Below are 18,353 nucleotides of genomic sequence, written 5' to 3'. Positions count from 1 at the left end.
TGTGGATCCCTTTGTGAGGGAACCCTGGCGTAAAAAGAATTGGTGAAATAATTGTTGATTGCTTGGAACTCGACCAGTGACATAAAATAGCATGGCTAAAGCACACTAAATGTGTCAGTCTGGCACGGAATTACCTAAAACATCTGAAGGCTAAACATAAGGAGCAGGTTTTGAAATTGTTTTTAGCCTGGAGTTCATGTGAAAGTGACTGTCAAGTGATGGTTCTGTAAAAGCATATCTCTCAATCATGTCTTGTTATGAAAGATAAATGCTCGATGTGGCACAATCCATTATGTACTGATGCTAATAAATTAAATTATTTTGACAACTCATATATTCAAACGCCTATACACTCATTATTTTTCTGTCAGTGTTACATTATTTTTATAATATATAATGTATACACATTATTTGTGAATTTTTTACTTCAGGAAGTTGTAGCAACAGAGATGAGTTATTCATATAACTATTCAGTGGTATGCACAAAAAAGCAAACATTGAAAAATAGTCTTCTCCAGAAGCATGCTGATTCCTTGAGCTTGGAGAATGCTGTAGTTATTTATTTGAACTAAGGGCTTCCTTACAACTTCGGTGGTCCATTCACAGGACCGCCGAAGCCACTGCAGGCAAAAGACTGTCAGTAATGGAGGTGTTTTGCCTGCCAAATAAGGAGTGTTCTTCTGGCCTAACGGAACACTCACCACAACATTGACACCAGCTTGTAATTGAGCCAGCGGCAATGTTAGGGTGAGTCGGGTGCAACATCACCCATTGCGCATTTTACTGCCCGTAATTGGGGCAGTGAAATGCGTGATGGGGCTGTGCATGGGGCCCCTTCACTGCCCATGCCAAGTGCATGGGCAGAGTAGGGGTCCTCAGTAACTCCAATGCCCCCATTCCACCAGCTTTTCCAGGGTGGTTTTTACCACCATGGAAAGGCTGGTGCATGGGAACTCATAATCCCCATGGCAGTGCTGCTTGCAGTGCCTCACTGTCGGATTCCAACCACTGGGACTGCCAGGCTGCAGGCTGGCTGCAGCCTGGTGGTGTTGGCGGTTTGACCGTGGTGGCTCCGCCACGGTCATAATAGGGCGGTCAGACTGCCCTGTCTGTGGCGGTCCAACCGCCATAGAGAGTGTGGTGGTCTTCAGACCGCCACACTCGTAATGAGGGCCTATGTTATACTGTAAGACAGATGTCATGGGAAGAAGATGTTTTGATATGTGATGTGCTGCTGTGATGAATTTTGCCTATAGTGCTGGCATTAGAGGTCCTGGAGAGATAGCAACTGCCTAAGAGTCAATCAAAATGCAGCAGTTTTGTAGTACACATCTGTTCGAGTTACAATAAATATTATACCAACATTCAAATATTGAGAGATCCTTTGAAGACAATGGAGTGTGTCAAACCTAATAATGACTGGTAAACACCTAATGCATTAATATTCCAATGTTGGTATTTTCATTTCTCCCTTTTAGCTTAGAATATTCTACTCCCAAATGGTAGAATTTTCTAACAGCATAACACCCCTTTTCTGTCTTGTTATCATGGTTTTTAAAGGCTCTCTTCCTTGCTCATCCATTTGCTGGCAGTGCTTAGTTTGTAAGAGAATAAGTGCCGGAGCGCAACGTTTTGATTAGAAGCCCATAGGCAGTGCTGTTGAATGTCAGTGTCCGTAGTCTTGATTCTACCTCATACCTCTTTATTAAACTACCATTCTGTTTCTACTCCTTTCTATCATTCTTGCAACTACTTTTAATTTCTATTTATCCTTTTGTGATGAATTTTACATGTTTGTCTTCTTCCTTGTTTCCCCTTGTGTTTTTTTCTTCTCTGGTCAAAATCTGATGAGGAAACATACATCCACGTCCTCAAAAATGAGTGTTCATGGACCCCACCTGCAACGACAGCCTCCAAATAAGCATTGCCTTTGAGAAACAATATTGACTGTTTATGTTCAAATATTTAGAATCAAAATGAAACTCTGCTTCTGCCACTTGCCAATTACCTCCACTTCAACCTGTAAGAAAATAAAATTTACGCTTTGTGAGTGCTAGTATTGAAACACTAGTTCTCTCTTAAAGTAGCCATGACGCACATTTGCATTCTGAGTGCATTCAGTTGACCGATAAGTATTTGTGCAATAAATCATGCAATAACATAGTAGAACACCACAAAAATTCACCACACACTGTTTAGAAAAATATATAATATTTATCTAGTAAAATTCAGATCAAAACGATTAAGATGCAATTAGTATGTGTTGAAATATCACTGTAAAAATGATATAAAGTGACTTTAGTCTCTGAAAAACAATAAATGTCTCTTTCAAGCACAAAGTACCTGGTTTGTATTCAAAATCACCTCAAGGAACTTCAGAGGAGGCGATGCATGGAAAACAGGGAGGTGTGAATCGATTTCTCGGGCCGCACACGGCGATGTGTCATTTAGTTTTCATGCAGGGTAGGCTTTGTGTCAAATTCTGACACTCGGCCTTGGATCCTCTTTTTCGTTTGTGGGGTTTTTGGATCCCCTGGGGACGTTACGTGGATTTCCGGCATGGAAAGGACGAAGACACAGGGGCTGTGTCGATCCGGTTGGCATTGCATGGAAATTTCTACCACACGGCAGGCACTGTGTCGATTCCTCTCTGGAAGTCAGGTTGCATCATTTCTGCTCGGCTGTGCATCGATCCAGTGGGCTGTGCATCAAATTGCCAGTCACTACGCTGGTGCTGCATCGATCTTCTTGTTGTGAAGTTGGGCTGCATTGTTCCAGTTTGGCATGCAGTGAATTTTTCACTGTGATACAGGCTGTGAGTCATTTCTGGCAGGCTGTGCATCAATTTTTGCCGCACAAGGAGTCCGTCTTGTAGAGATGAAGTCTTCTTAGTCCTGAGACTCCAGGGAACAGGAGGCAAGCTCTATCCAAGCCCTTGGAGAGCACTTCTCAGCACAGCCAGAGAGCAGCAAGACAGCAGGACAACAGCAAGGCAGCAGTCCTTCACACAAAGCAGTCAGGTGAGTCCTTTGGGTAGCCAGGCAGTTCCTCTTGGCAGGTTGTGGTTCAGGTTCTCTTCTCCAGGAAGTGTCTTGATGAAGTAGAGTGTCTACCTCAGAAGTGTCTGAGTTGCTAGGGTCAGAAACCTTGCTTAAATACCCAAATGTGCCTTTGAAGTTGGGGAGACTTCAAAGAGTGGCTTAGAAGTGCACAAGGTCCCCATTTCAGCTCCATCCTGTCTGCCAGGGTCCTAGTAGGGGGCACGGCAGTCCTTTGTGTGAGGGCAGGCTACTCTCCTTTGACATGTAAGTGGCAGGCCTTCCACCCTCCTAGCCCAGGAAGACCCATTAAATATGCAGATCTGTGCAAGTGTGTCTGAGCATCCTGTGTTTGGCGTTGTCTGAGTGAATGCACAAGGGAGCTGTCAATTAAACCTAGCCAGGAATGGATTGGAAGGCACAGAAGGATTTAAGTGTAGAGAAATGCTCACTTTTTAAAAGTAGCATTTCTAGAATAGTAATATAAAATCCAACTTATCATTAAGCAGGATTTTCTCTCACCATTCTGGCCATAACAAATATGACCTGGTTACTCCTTTCCAATTAGGATCTACCACTCAAGTAATATATAAGTGTAGCCCCAGTGCTATCCTTTGAAAGGAACAGGCCTCACAGCAGTGTAAAACAATATTTAGGAGTTTTACACTACCAGGACATATAGAACACACATGTTCATGTCCTGCCTTTTACCTACATAGCACCCTGCCCTATGGGCAATCTAGAGCCCACCTCAGGGACGACTTTATGTAGAAAAAGGGGAGTTGAAGGCTTGGCAATTACTTTTAAGTGCCAAGTCGAAGTGGCAGTGAAACTGCACACACAGACACTGCAGTGGCAGGCCTAAGACATGGTTAGGGGGCTACTTATGTGGGTGGCACAATCAGTGCTGCAGCCCACAAGTAGCATTTAATTTACAGGCCCTGGTCACATGTAGTGCACTTGACTTGGGACTTACAAGTAAATTAAATAAGCCAATTGGGTATGAGCCAATGTCACCATGTTTTAAGGAGAGAGCATATGCACTTTAGCACTGGTTAGCAGTGGTAAAGTGCAGAGAGTCCTAAAGCCAGCAAAAATGAGGTCAGAAAAAGAGAAGGAGGAAGGCAACATTTTTGGGGGTAAAACTGCAGAAAGGCCATTTCAACAGGACACATTCATCCCCTTGGGAAGCAAGATACAATTTGGATTGTTTTGTTCACAATTCTGAGCTATGGGCTGGCAGAGGGGTCAAATCTTAATTTTCTCTTATTTGTCACGATAAATGTCTGCAGTGTTCTGCCAGCAACCAGGGAACTCTACAAACCATAGCAATTTCTTAAACATAGATACCAAGGCACATCCAGTGGTGTGGTTTTCTTGGAATCCCACTAAGTTTCATGCATGTTTCTTGCATTTCTTTGAGGGAAAGTTACAAAATCTTTTGGGATCCACCAAATTCCTACCACATAGCATTCTCTACATCTGAAAAAAAGGTACCCCACTTTTGTGAGTGGGCCAATCACCTGTGAAAGGAGCAGATGAAAACGGTGACTATAGAATATATATTTAGCACACAAGATATGGTGGCAGAAATTCATGCAAAAAGTCTAAGCACTAGCAATACATCTGGACGGCATTGCAAACTGTTGTTTTTCACCCACTATGCCTTTCTAAACAAAGGCCTGCCTTAGGCAAGTAAGTACTAACCCTAATCCTCATGGGAGCAGTCCATACCAAACCTCCAGATGAGGGCCCCTCAATTATGGAGCACAAGTAATTCCAGACTGGTTTGGCCTCATTATGCCTCATCAGTGAGGTGTAGGTTGGATCCTAGGGTGACAATGTGAGAAAACAACAAGTTAGAATGCTACCTGAGTGATTGCTAGTGATTAGACTCATTAAACACATTCCCAATCACCTTTTGTGAGTTTGATTAAATAACTTAACTTGCTAAGGATATACTCAGATGAGGATCATTTGCTCAGTATGCAACTGGAACCAAGCTAAAACAAAGTGAAGAGGCTCGATCTTACTGAAACTGGGCCTGGTTCAGAGAGATCCTTAAATTAGCAGTTTGGTCCAGACGGTTTCTATTGGAGTAGGACAAAGATAGATTTGAATATTACTGAATCTAATCTTAAGTGGCATGAAGTGAAAAAGATTGATGGGTTGGAATGCTACCCCAAGCAATTGCCAGGGTTTAGACATACTGCTAACATTCCTCCGCATTCAACTTTTGTGTGTTTCATATAGGATATACATATCATTAATGGACTATTATTGTGGGTATGTCTTGGTCCCAAGTAAGTCTGTTATTGTAGCAGGTAATTGCCCAGTCATACAATTGGGGCGCTTTTTTCATCAGATGAATGTGGGAATGCTTGGAGATAGGAAATGTGTGCTTGGACACAAAGCCCTCATTACAACATTGACGGTACATCCCGCTTACCGCCATGCAGAAGACCACCAACACACCGCTGCGGCGGCGGAATTCCGCTACAGATATTACGACCCACAGCTCGGAATCCGCCAAAATCTAGACCACCCACACAAGTCCGCCACACCAAAGGTCAGTGATAAACTGGCAATAACAAAACCTCCACCATCACGCCAACAGGAATACAATCACACTATCACGACTCACGAATCCACGCGGCGGACTTTCAACCGCGGTATTCCATTGGCGGTACACACCGCTGCGCTCAAAATACACACATATTTACAAAACACAACCACATTGGACAATTCCAAATACACACACCTGATACACATACACACACCACTCCCACACACCCAATCCAATATAAAACACACACCCACATCACCCAGAAACCCATACGACCAGAATTGCTAATGAAGGTCAGAGAAAGACACCACCATCAACAAGCTAGCATCCACAGGCACACAACACATCACTCACACAACATCCACGCACCTTACACAACACACACAAACACATCCCCTCACACATCACAACACACACCCTCTCACACATCACCCACACCACCCCATGGCACCGCAAAGACACCCCAGGTTCTCTGAGGAGGAGCTCAGGGTCATGGTGAAGGAAATCATCCGGGTAGAGCCACAACTATTCGGATCACAGGTACAGCACACCTCCATTGCTAGGAAGATGGAGCTATGGCGCAGAATCGTGGACAGGGTCAACGCAGTGGGACAGCATCCCAAAACACAGGATGACATCAGGAAGAGGTGGAACGCCCTACGGGGGAACGTGCTTCCGTGGTCTCAAGACACCAGTTTGCAGTTCAGAGGACTGGCGGCGGAACAACTAACAACATGGGAGGAGCAGGTCTTGGCTATACTTCATCCTGAGGGCCTCGCTGGAGTAGCAGGAGGAATGAACTCTGGTAAGTCATCTCCTTACTACCAAATCCCCCACCCTACCTGCATGCTATCACATACCCCCACCCTCACCCCATCACACCAACACCTCACATATGTCCCACTATCACAAACCACCCATCCCAAAACCAAGCCCTGCATGCAACAACAAAGCATGGACATCCATCACCAAAGCATGTCCACTACAGATACCCACACAGACCCCAAAACAATTATCACACAAGGTCCTACACAAGAATGTAACCACTGGGGTACAGGGTCACCCACCCATTGCACACAATGGCATAAACAGATGCAATAATCATGCCTTTACACTCCTGCAGGACCCCTACCCAATGTCACCGGACAGGAGGTTCCAGACATGTCCACCCCCTCCACAGAAGAACCCCACAGTGATGACAGCAGCTCTGTCCAACTGGATCAAGATGACCAGCCCGGCCCATCTGGGACCTCGGGACAGTTGGTTCCCCACACTGGCACATGCCACCACAGAGCCTCACCCCTCAGGAAACACCAGCACAGCACCCACCCAGCGGGCCCATCCCTCTGTCCCCAGGACACGTCAAGCAGCAGTGTGTCCACCACTACAGGGAACCCAGACAAACCCACAAACCTAAGAAGGACCTGGGGGCAGTGGGCACACGGTTCAGGGGACAGAGGAACAGGAAAATCGGGGAACTGGGAGGATTGCTGTGCGACAGGGGGAGGACAGGCCCAGGGAACCCACTCTCCACATGGCCCTCTCCAACATCATGGGAGCGCACCATCCTTCCCAGGAGACGATGGCAACGGTACTGGCCAAGTTTGAGGAGACCCAGCGGCTGCAGGAGGAGCAATATTTGTGGATCAGGGAGGAACTCAAGTCCATCAACACCACCTTGGTCACCATTGTAGGGGTGCTGAGGGACCTTGTGAACACCAGGAGGGACACTGTGGCACAACAAGGAGCCCCTGACACTAGCCTGAACGATGAACTGCCCTCCGTCGGCGCTAGTGGACAGGAGGTACCGCCACAGGACCACATCACCAGCACCCCACCCCCTGCAGATGGAGAACCACCCCGCAAACAGTCCCTGAGATCCAGGACAAAGACAGAGAACAATGCCAAGACCCCGCCAAGAAATTAGACCACCCTGAATGTCATCCTTCTGTCCCACTTCGGCACCCTGTCCATCCTTAAACTGCCCTATCTCCACTTCCTATGCCCCTTTGGACAATGCACCTGTGAGACAAATAACTGGACTCTGCCATGGACATTCCTCCACCCTCACCCCTGACCATTTTACAACCCCCTCCACTATTTTGCATTTAAATAAACACCCTTGAATCACAAAACAATCTGGAGTCAGTCTGTGCTTTCACAAATGTGTATTTGCAATAACTGAGGAAAATAGCAATGTCCATTGTATTGTCAACATACCTATGTAACACAGCTCTAGTCCATGAGGTAATAAAGCAGAGGTCACACACTGGGACCCACATCTGTGAAATGGAAGGGCAAAGTGACAGGTCAGGGTCCGCACACTGGGTAAAAGTGACAGACATATGATAGGTCTAACAATTGTATGAGATGTAGGAGGCAGTGATGTCTCCTTACCTGTGTCTCACTGGAAGTATTGCTGGATCACGTTGTTTCTGTTGTCGGTATCCTCTTCTTCTGCCTCCTCTTCTTCACTGTCCACAGGCTCCACAGCTGCCACAAGACCTCCTTCTGGACCATCCTCCTGCAGAAAAGGCACCTGTCATTGCAAAGCCAAATTGTGCAGCATATAGCAGGCCACGATGATCTGGCACACCTTCTTTGGTGAGTAGTACAGAGAACCACCTGTCATATGGAGGCACCGGAACCTGGCCTTCAGGAGGCCAAAGGTTCTTTCTATAATCCTCCTAGTTCGCCCATGTGCCTCATTGTAGCGTTACTCTGCCCCTGCCTTTGGACTTCTCTGGGGTCAGTAGCCATGACAGGTTGGGGTACCCAGAGACATCTGCAAATATCGAGGGACAACTGTTAGACACACACTAACCCTTAGGGACAACCCCAGACCCAGATAACTATTCACAGGGTATAGGGTCCTTGTCCTCACCTATTAGCCACACACAGTGCCTCTGGAGTTGCCCCATCACATAAGGGATGCTGCTATTCCTCAGAATGTAAGTGTCATGCACTAAGCCAGGAATCTTGGCGTTCACATGGGAGATGTACTGGTCGGGCAAACACACCATTTGTATATTCATTGAATGATAGCTCTTCCAGTTTCTGTACACCTGTTCACTCCTGCGGGGGGGTACCAAGGCCACATGTGTCCCATCAATGGCACCTATGATGTTGGGGATATGTCCCAGGGCATAGAAGTCACCTTTCACTGTTGGCAAGTCCTCCACCTGAGGGAAAACGATGTAGCTGCGCATGTGTTTAAGCAGGGCAGACAACACTCTGGACAACACGTTTGAGAACATAGGCTGGGACATCCCTGATGCTATGGCCACTGTAGTTTGAAAAGACCCACTTGCCAGGAAATGGAGTACTAACAGGACCTGCACTAGAGGGGGGATTCCTGTGGGATGGCAGATAACTGACATCAGGTCTGGCTCCAACTGGGCACACAGTTCCTGGATTGTGGCACAATCAAGTCTGTAGGTGACTATTACATGTCTCTCTTCCATTGTCGACAGGTCCACCAGCGGTCTGTACATTGGAGGATGTCGCCATCTCCTCACCTGCCCCAGCGGACGTGCCCTATGGACGAGAACAGTGAGCACAGAGTCAGCCAACACTGAGGTAGTGAAAAAAGAATTTACTGCACACATTTGTCAATACGCTATGTGCCTGTCTCTGTGTGTATGCAAGGCCTAGATATGTGTGATGCATTTAAAAATAATGCCATGTGGCCCCCAGAAATGGCGGCTGCCTGACCTGTAATGTGGGACAAGGGGATATGAGGTAACTGCGCGGGCACTGTACACCGTTGCGGTAGGCGGTCGAAGACCGCGCCGCAATCCTGCATTGGTTAACATTGGGCCCTATGGGTCCTAGGAGCCAATGACGATGTACGCCGGCGGTGACGGTACGCACCGCCGAGGACATGACTGCCATTTTCTCTCTGTTCACTCACTGGATACCTGACCTTCGACAGGAGAGGACCTACACTGCAAGTGCTGCTGTGACCTCAGTCTGGAAGCGACGGTGGCTCATGTGTCTGGGAAAAGGGCCCCTGCCTTCACATCGGAGGAGTTGGAAAACTAGTGGATGGGGTCCTCCCCCAGTACACCCTACTCTATGGCCCTCCGGACAAACAGGTGAGTACACTGTGAGCATGCTGTATGGACAATGCCTGTTTGGAGTGGTGTGGATGGAAGATACGGGGGGATGAGGCCTGCATGAACGGATGGTGAGTGTAGGTGCGTCAGGGCAAGGGTGGGAACATGGGACAATGACTGTGATGGTCCGGACAATTCAAGTTTTTCTTTTTCCCCTGTTCGATTCCTCTATGTCAGCGCCCACCAGAAGAAGGATATTTGGCGTGCCATTGCCAAGGACGTTAGGACCCTGGGGGACCACCACAGATGGAGCACCCACAGCCGTAAAAGATCGGAGGACATTCACAACTGGAGCAAGAAGATGGCGGAGGCCCAGTTGGGGATGGCCTCCCAACATCAGAGGGGTGACCGTCGCACCATGACCCACCTGATGTTCCGGATCCTGGCGGTGGCCTATTCGGAGTTGGATGGGCGCTTGAGGGCATCACAGCAGCCACAAAGGGGTGAGTACCGTCACATCCATCTGACTCTGCGCGCATTAGGAGGTGTCTGGTTGGGGAAGTGGGCAGTGGGTTCCCGTAGGCTAGGGCGCGCTTTGTAGGCAAGGACCCTTTGTGAGGCTGGCTAAGTGGCACCCCAACCTCACCAGTGGTAAGAGCCATCTACACCTACTCTGGGCACAAAGCCCCCTCCAGGACCAGTGGAGAAAGGCATCCACTACCTCAGTCCTTGGCAGGATGAAGCATTCTGGGCACAAAGCCCCCACCAGAACCAGTGGAGATTCACATCCATTACCTCAGTCATTGGCAGGATGAAGCACTCTGGGCACAGAGCCCCCTCCAGAACCAGTGGAGACTGTTATCCACTTGAGAGACTGTGGCTTTGCACTCCCCTGGATAAAGCAGTGGGCAACCCACCCACTGGAGAGACATGAGAGACTGTGGCTTTGCACTCCGCAGGATAAAGCAGTGGGCAACCCACCCACTGGAGAGACTTGAGAGACTGTGGCTTTGCACTCCACAGGATAAAGCAGTGGGCAACCCACCCACTGGAGAGACTTGAGAGACTGTGGCTTTGCACTCCCCAGGATAAAGCAGTGGGCAGCCCACCCACTGGAGAGACTTGAGAGACTGTGGCTTTGCACTCCCCAGGATAAAGCAGTGGGCAGCCCACCCACTGGAGAGACCTGAGAGACTATGGCTTTGCACTCCCCAGGATAAAGCAGTGGGCAACCCACCCACTGGACAGACTTGAGAGACTGTGGCTTTGCACTCCCCAGGATACATCAATGGGCATGGAGCCCCCTCGTGGAGCTGGCGTCGTGCACTCATCCGGCTGAGGTGCCCCTCTTCCCTTCCCCCTGAGGTGCCTGCTTCATTTCGATCTGATGCCCCAGCAGTGTTCTCTCCGTTTCGAGTCTGGTATCAAGTGTGGGCCTCGCCCATGCATTTTGGGCCCAGTGGTCCACGGACTATGAATGGTGCACTACCCAGACTTGATTGGTTGGTGTACATAATTGTTTATACTGTATATAAAGTTTTGACTAATACATTTTTATTGATTACAATCGTTCAACTAATTTCCTTTTGTCCTTGCGTTCTTGAAAGAGGGGTGGGGGGTGTAAATATAATGTTGCAGCCTGTAATGGTGTGTATGTTGTTGTGGGTGAGGGTGGGGGTGTTGCGTGCTGCATATGTGTGTCACTCTCTTTTCCCTCCCCCTCCCCTGTGTTGTAGGGCAGTACTCACTGTGGTTGTCACCGCCGTCGTTCGTGCTCTTGGTGGAGGAGCATGAATACTATCGCAGGGAGTATTTGGAGTTCAGGCTCCATGGCGTCCTGGTTCCTCGTGGGTTGTGTAGAAGTAAGTGTTTTCCAAGTCCTGTTTCCGCAGTGTTTTTATTTGCGTTGAATCCACCCCGGAAAAGGTGGCAGATTGGCCTGTAATAATAGTGTGGGCAGTACATTGTCTTCCGCCTGTCTGTTGGCGGTGACCGCCGCTGTGTTTGTTTGTACCGCTGTGGTGGTCGGAGTGTTAAAGTAGCTGCCTATGTTGGCGGTTTCCGCCATGGTCGTGATTCCTTTTTTTTACCGCCGGCCTGTTGGTCGGGCTTTCACACCGACGCCAGGGTTGTAATGAGGGCCAAAATCCTTAACATTCCCTCACAAAAATGAGAAGAAAAAAACATGATTTATACAAAGTTTGAGGTTTTCAGAGCATTCTGGGCAAAGAAACGTAGTGAAATCCACAGATGTCACGCACCCTGGATTCCCTAGGTACATAGTTTCAACACATGCCTGAGACTGAGAGGTTTACCTTGGTGGCAACAGAACCCAGGACATAATACTGAAACTACCCATGTCACCGGAATCTCTCAAATTTCAAGGCACATTTTGATGTTTCCACATTGCATTCTGGGGCTCTTCCTGTTGCAAGTGATATGTTCACCCACACAAGTGAGGTACCTTTCTTACTGGATGAAAAATAGAGGAAATGTGTTATTATTGTTATACTTGGCATCCGTGGCATGGTCTCCCCTAACTTATTGCCTCTTTTTCCCAGGTTGTTGATGTGTGCTGGACTCTGTTTTTGCTGTTTTTGTTACTCTGGGTACTTTACCACTGCTATCCAGTGCTAAAGTGCAAATGTTCCAATATTACATGTGTATGTAATTGGCTTTCCATGATTGGCATATTTGATTTACTGGTAAGTCCTTAGTACAGTGCACTGGAGGTGCCAGGGCCTGTAAATCAAATGCTACTAGTGGGCCTGCAGCACTGGTTGTGCAACCCACATTAGTAGCTCTATAAACATGGCTCAGACCTGCCACTGCAGTGTCTGTGTGTGCAGTTTAAAACTGCCAATTCAACTTGGCAAGTGTACCCACTTACCAGGCCTATACCTTCCCTTTTCTCACATGCACAACACCCCTCAGGTAGGCCCTAGGTAGCCCCATGGGCAGAGTGCAGTGTATGTTTAAGGTAGGACATATACTAATGTGTTTTATATGTCCTGACAGTGAAATACTGCCAAATTTGTTGTGCACTGTTGCAAGGCTTGTCTCTCTAATAGGTTAACATGGGGGCTGTCTTTAAATATGATTAAAGTGTAGATTTCCTTTGAGAGCAGATGGACATGTGGAGTTTGGGGTCTCTGAACTCACAATTTAAAAATACATCTTTTAGTAAAGTTGGTTTTGAGACTGTGGCCCTCATTACAACCCTTGCGCTCGGTGTTAAAGCATTAGTAATACTGCCAACAGGCCAGCGGTAACAAAAGTGGAATCATGACCATGGCGAAAACCGCCAACAGATACAGCCACTTTAACACTCCGACCTCCATGACGGTAGCAACAAACACCGCGGCGGTAACCGCCAACAGCCAGACAGAAGTCAATGTACTGCCCACCTCATTACAACCCGCCCATCCGCCAGCTTTTCCGGGGCGGTACCAACACCATCAAAAGCATGGTGGAAACAGTACTTTGAAGGGAAACCACTCACCTCTGGACACTCAAGGAAGAACCAGGACACCATGGAGCCCGAGCTGCATCTCTTCCCCATGCTGGTGTATCTGCTCATATAAAGCAGGAGTACCAACGGCTGTGACGATGACCACGGTGAGTACTGCACCTAGCACATAGGGGAGGGGGGAGGAAAAAGAGAGTGACACACACACACAACACCCCCACCCTCACCCCCAACACCATACACACAAACACATGCAACAACATTGCATATACACCCCATAACCCTCAGGAATATTGCAAGGACAAAAGTAATTGAGTCAAATTAGTGTTATATTAGAAATAGTTAGAAATACGTTAATAATTAAAAAAACAGTATTTACAAAATATACAATATTTACAAAAGGCTGGACAATGTCCACTCAAAATGTCCGTGGTCCACTGGGCCAAAACACATAGGCCAAGCCCACACTTGACTCCTGCCTCAATACGGAGAGAGCACTGCAGGGGCATCAGGTCGAAAACACACAGGCACCTCAGGGGGATGAGGAAGGGGGGAGCACCTCAGCCAGAAGATGGTACAGCACCTCTGCTCCTGGAGGGTGCTCCATGCCCACTGCGATGTCCTGGGGAGTGCAAAGCCACAGTCTCTCAAGTCTCTCAAGTGGGTGGTTTGTCCACTGCTTGGTCCTGGGAAGTGCACAATCACAGTCTCTCAAGTGGGTGGTTTGCCCACTGCTTGGTCCTGGGGAGTGCAAAGCCACATTCTCTCAAGTGGGTGGTTTGCCCACTGCTTGGTCCTGGGGAGTGCAAAGCCACAGTCTCTCAAGTGGGTGGTTTGCCCACTGCTTGGTCCTGGGGCGAGCAAACCACAGTCACTCAAGTGGGTGCTTTACCCACTGCTTGGTCCTGGGGAGTACAAAGCCACAGTCTTTCAAGTGGGTGCTTTGCCCACTGCTTGGTCCTGGGGAGTACATAGGCACAGTCTCTCAAGTGGGTGCTTTGCCCACTGCTTGGTCCTGGTGAGTGCAAAGCCACAGTCTCTCAAGTGGGGGGTTTGCCCACTGCTTGGTCATGGGAAGTGCAAAGCCACAGTCTCTCAAGTGGGTGCCAGTTTTCCACTGGTTCTGGAGGGGGATTGGTGCCCAGTGTGCTTCATCCTGCCAAGGATAGGGTGAGTGGATGCCTTCTTCCACTGGTTCTGGAGGGGGCATGGTACCCAGTGTGCTTCATCCTGCCAAGGATAGGGTGAGTGGATGCCTTTTTCCACCGGTTCTGGAGGGGAATTGGTGCCCAGTGTGCTTCATCCTGCCAAGGATAGGGTGAGTGGATGCATTCCTCCACTGGTTCTGGAGGGGGCTTGGTGCCCAGTGTTCACCATCCTGCCAAGGATAGGGTGAGTGGAACCCTTCTTCCACTGGTTCTGTAGGGGGCTTGGTGCACGGTGTGCTTCATCATGAGGTGTGCAAGGTCACAGTCACTCACCTGGGTGTCAGATCCACATGATTTTCTGTGGGCAGGATGCATGACACACCATGGGTGCATGACTACAGTCCATCCGCCGACGGGGACAGCTGTATAGTGGTTGCAGTGCTGGTGCTGGTGCTGGTTGTCAGAGTCACCAGATCCTCGGGGTCTGTGCACGTTCCCAACACGTCCACCACTGAACAGCTCCAAGACTCTGATAGATACATCACAGAGACTGAGAGAGTTCAAGAGGGGAAGAGGGGATTAGCAAGGGAACAGCTGGGAAGGAAACCTGTAGTAAGAAAAAGGTTAGAATACACAATATGAAAATTATATCTCCGGAAATCTATACTAGACTATGATTCTAAGCCTAGTCACTCTGAAAACATGAACAATCTAACAGTTAAGTTTCAAGATGGCCGGATACCTGTCGGGGAATCAAGATGAATTAAATGAAAACTTTCTTATTCAAGTACTTTCCTTTACATGAGGATCAGAAAAACATTCTGACAAAATTTTAAACCAGTCATATAAATCCTGTTTTGAGAATGTATACTAGGACCATACAATATTGCATCTAGAAACTCTGGCCTTCTGTGTACTCTTAAAATGTTTCAACACAAATTGTGCATATTGCAGATATATATATATATTCGTATTCTTCTTCCCCTTGTACTAGAACAGGAGCTGGATGAGGGTGGACCTTTTGGACTGCCTTTTTCAAGAGGGAAGTGTGGAACACTGGATGAATCTGTAAGGATCTGGGCAATCGTAGTTTATAGGTCACCGGATTGATTTGCTGAAGGACAGTATAAGGACCTATGAATTTGGGGTTAAACATGTGCTTCTGCTTGAAGTCTATGGCGGTCATTCTGACCGCGGCAGGCGGCGGTCGCCGCCCGCCATGCGGTCACCGCCAAATGGCCGCTCTGGCTTTCCCGCTGGGCCGGCGGGCGACCGCCAAAAGGCAACCTGCCGGCCCAGCGGGAAAGACCCTGCAACAAGGAAGCCGGCTCCGAATGGAGCCGGCGGATTTGCAGGGGTGCGACGGGTGCAGTGGCACCCGTCGCGATTTTCACTGTCTGCAAAGCAGACAGTGAAAATCTTCATGGGGCCCTGTTAGGGGGCCCCTGCACTGCCCATGCCAGTGGTATGGGCAGTGCAGGGGCCCCCAGGGGCCTCATGACACCCGTTCCCGCCATCCTGGTGCTGGCGGTGAAAACTGCCAGAAACAGGCTGGCGGGAAGGGGGTCGGAATCCCCATGGCGGCGCTGCAAGCAGCGCCGCCATAGAGGATTCCCTGGGCCAGGGGAAAACCGGCGGGAAACCGCTGGTTCTCCTTTTCTGACCGCGGCTTTACCGCCGTGGTCAGAATAGCCCTGGAAGCACCGCCAGCCTGTTGGCGGTGTTTCCGCTGCCCTCCGCCCTGGCGGTCAGAGACCGCCAGCGTTGGAATGAGGGCCTATATGTTTTGTGGAGAGCCACACTTTGTCACCTGGTTGATATTGCGGTCCCTCACATTGTTTCTTGTCATAATGCCTTTTATATTTTTTTTGACTTTTTCTAAATGCTGTTGAATCAGTTTCTGGGTTTGATGTAAATGCTGAATGGTTTCTGACACAGCTGGAGTAAGAGAACTTTCTTGAGGAATTGTGATGGGCAAGGTGTCAGGATGATAGCCAAATTAACCAAAAAAGGGTGTAACGCCAATAGAAGAGTGGAATGAGTTATTGTAAGCGACCCTTGACCCTTGGGTAGGTCGCTCCCCCGCCGCTGCAGCTCCACCTGCCCTGCCTCCTGTTGTAAGTCCTGTCTGCGCCTGCTCCCACTCTGCCGTTCTCTCTCCTGTCACTGCTCTCCTTCTAGCTGCCCTTCTCATCCTGTTGCCTTTCTCCCCTGACTCCTTCTTCACCTGGATTTCCCCTTGTGACTCTTCCTTCCATCTCGCTGCTCTCTCTCTCCTGACTCTCTCCTGACTCCTTCTTCACCTGGATTTCCCCTCGTGACTCTTCCTTCCATCTCGCTGCTCTCTCTCTCCTGACTCTCTCCTGACTCCTTCTTCACCTGGATTTCCCCTTGTGACTCTTCCTTCCATCTCGCTGCTCTCTCTCCTGACTCTCTCCTGACTCCTTCTTCACCTGGATTTTCCCTTGTGATTCCCTCTTCCATTTCGTTTATCCCTCTTATCTCTCTTCTCTCTCCTACTGACTTGCTCCATCTCCATCTTTTTCCGCCCCTCTTGCCTCTCTTCTTAATTTCCTTTCTTTAGCAGTTTTTTCCCTCTAGGTGCCCTCCAGCTCTCCCGCCTCCCGCTCCCCCATTTTCCCACCACTGCCCCCGTGCCGCCCCGCCCCCCGCGCCGATTCGCCGCCCTCCCTCCTGCCTCCCGCCCCCCAGCTGACCCCTCCCCCCTTCCCTCTTATGGCGCCGCTGCGCGACAGAGGTAGCGACCCTTGACCCTTGGGTAGGTTGCTCCCCCGCCGCTGCAGCTCCACCTGCCCTGCCTCCTGTTGTAGGTCCTGTCTGCGCCTGCTCCCACTCTGCCGTTCTCTCTCCTGTCGCTGCTCTCCTTCTAGCTGCCCTTCTCATCCTGTTGCCTTTCTCCCCTGACTCCTTCTTCACCTGGATTTCCCCTCGTGACTCTTCCTTCCATCTCGCTGCTCTCTCTCTCCTGACTCCTTCTTCACCTGGATTTCCCCTCGTGACTCTTCCTTCCATCTCGCTGCTCTCTCTCTCCTGACTCTCTCCTGACTCCTTCTTCACCTGGATTTCCCCTCGTGACTCTTCCTTCCATCTCGCTGCTCTCTCTCTCCTGACTCTCTCCTGACTCCTTCTTCACCTGGATTTCCCCTTGTGACTCTTCCTTCCATCTCGCTGCTCTCTCTCTCCTGACTCTCTCCTGACTCCTTCTTCACCTGGATTTTCCCTTGTGATTCCCTCTTCCATTTCGTTTATCCCTCTTATCTCTCTTCTCTCTCCTACTGACTTGCTCCATCTCCATCTTTTTCCGCCCCTCTTGCCTCTCTTCTTAATTTCCTTTCTTTAGCAGTTTTTTCCCTCTAGGTGCCCTCCAGCTCTCCCGCCTCCCGCTCCCCCATTTTCCCACCACTTCCCCCGTGCCGCCCCGCCCCCCGCGCCGATTCGCCGCCCTCCCTCCTGCCTCCCGTCCCCCAGCTGACCCCTCCCCCCTTCCCTCTTATGGCGGCCGCTGCGCGACAGAGGTAGCGACCCTTGACCCTTGGGTAGGTCTCTCCCCCGCCGCTGCAGCTCCACCTGCCCTGCCTCCTGTTGTAGGTCCTGTCTGCACCTGCTCCCACTCTGCCGTTCTCTCTCCTGTCGCTGCTCTCCTTCTAGCTGCCCTTCTCATCCTGTTGCCTTTCTCCCCTGACTCCTTCTTCACCTGGATTTCCCCTCGTGACTCTTCCTTCCATCTCGCTGCTCTCTCTCTCCTGACTCCTTCTTCACCTGGATTTCCCCTTGTGACTCTTCCTTCCATCTCGCTGCTCTCTCTCTCCTGACTCTCTCCTGACTCCTTCTTCACCTGGATTTCCCCTCGTGACTCTTCCTTCCATCTCGCTGCTCTCTCTCTCCTGACTCCTTTTTCACCTGGATTTCCCCTCGTGATTCCCTCTTCCATTTTGTTTATCCCTCTTATCTCTCTTGTCTCTCCTCCATCTCCATCTTTTTCCGCCCTTCTTGCCTCTCTTCTTAATTTCCTTTCTTTAGCCGTTTTTTCCTTCTAGGTGCCCTCCCGCCTCC

The sequence above is a fragment of the Pleurodeles waltl genome, chromosome 4_2 (assembly GCF_031143425.1).
Source record: "Pleurodeles waltl isolate 20211129_DDA chromosome 4_2, aPleWal1.hap1.20221129, whole genome shotgun sequence".
NCBI lineage: Eukaryota > Metazoa > Chordata > Amphibia > Caudata > Salamandridae > Pleurodeles > Pleurodeles waltl.
Note: the sequence above shows the minus strand (reverse complement) of the source record.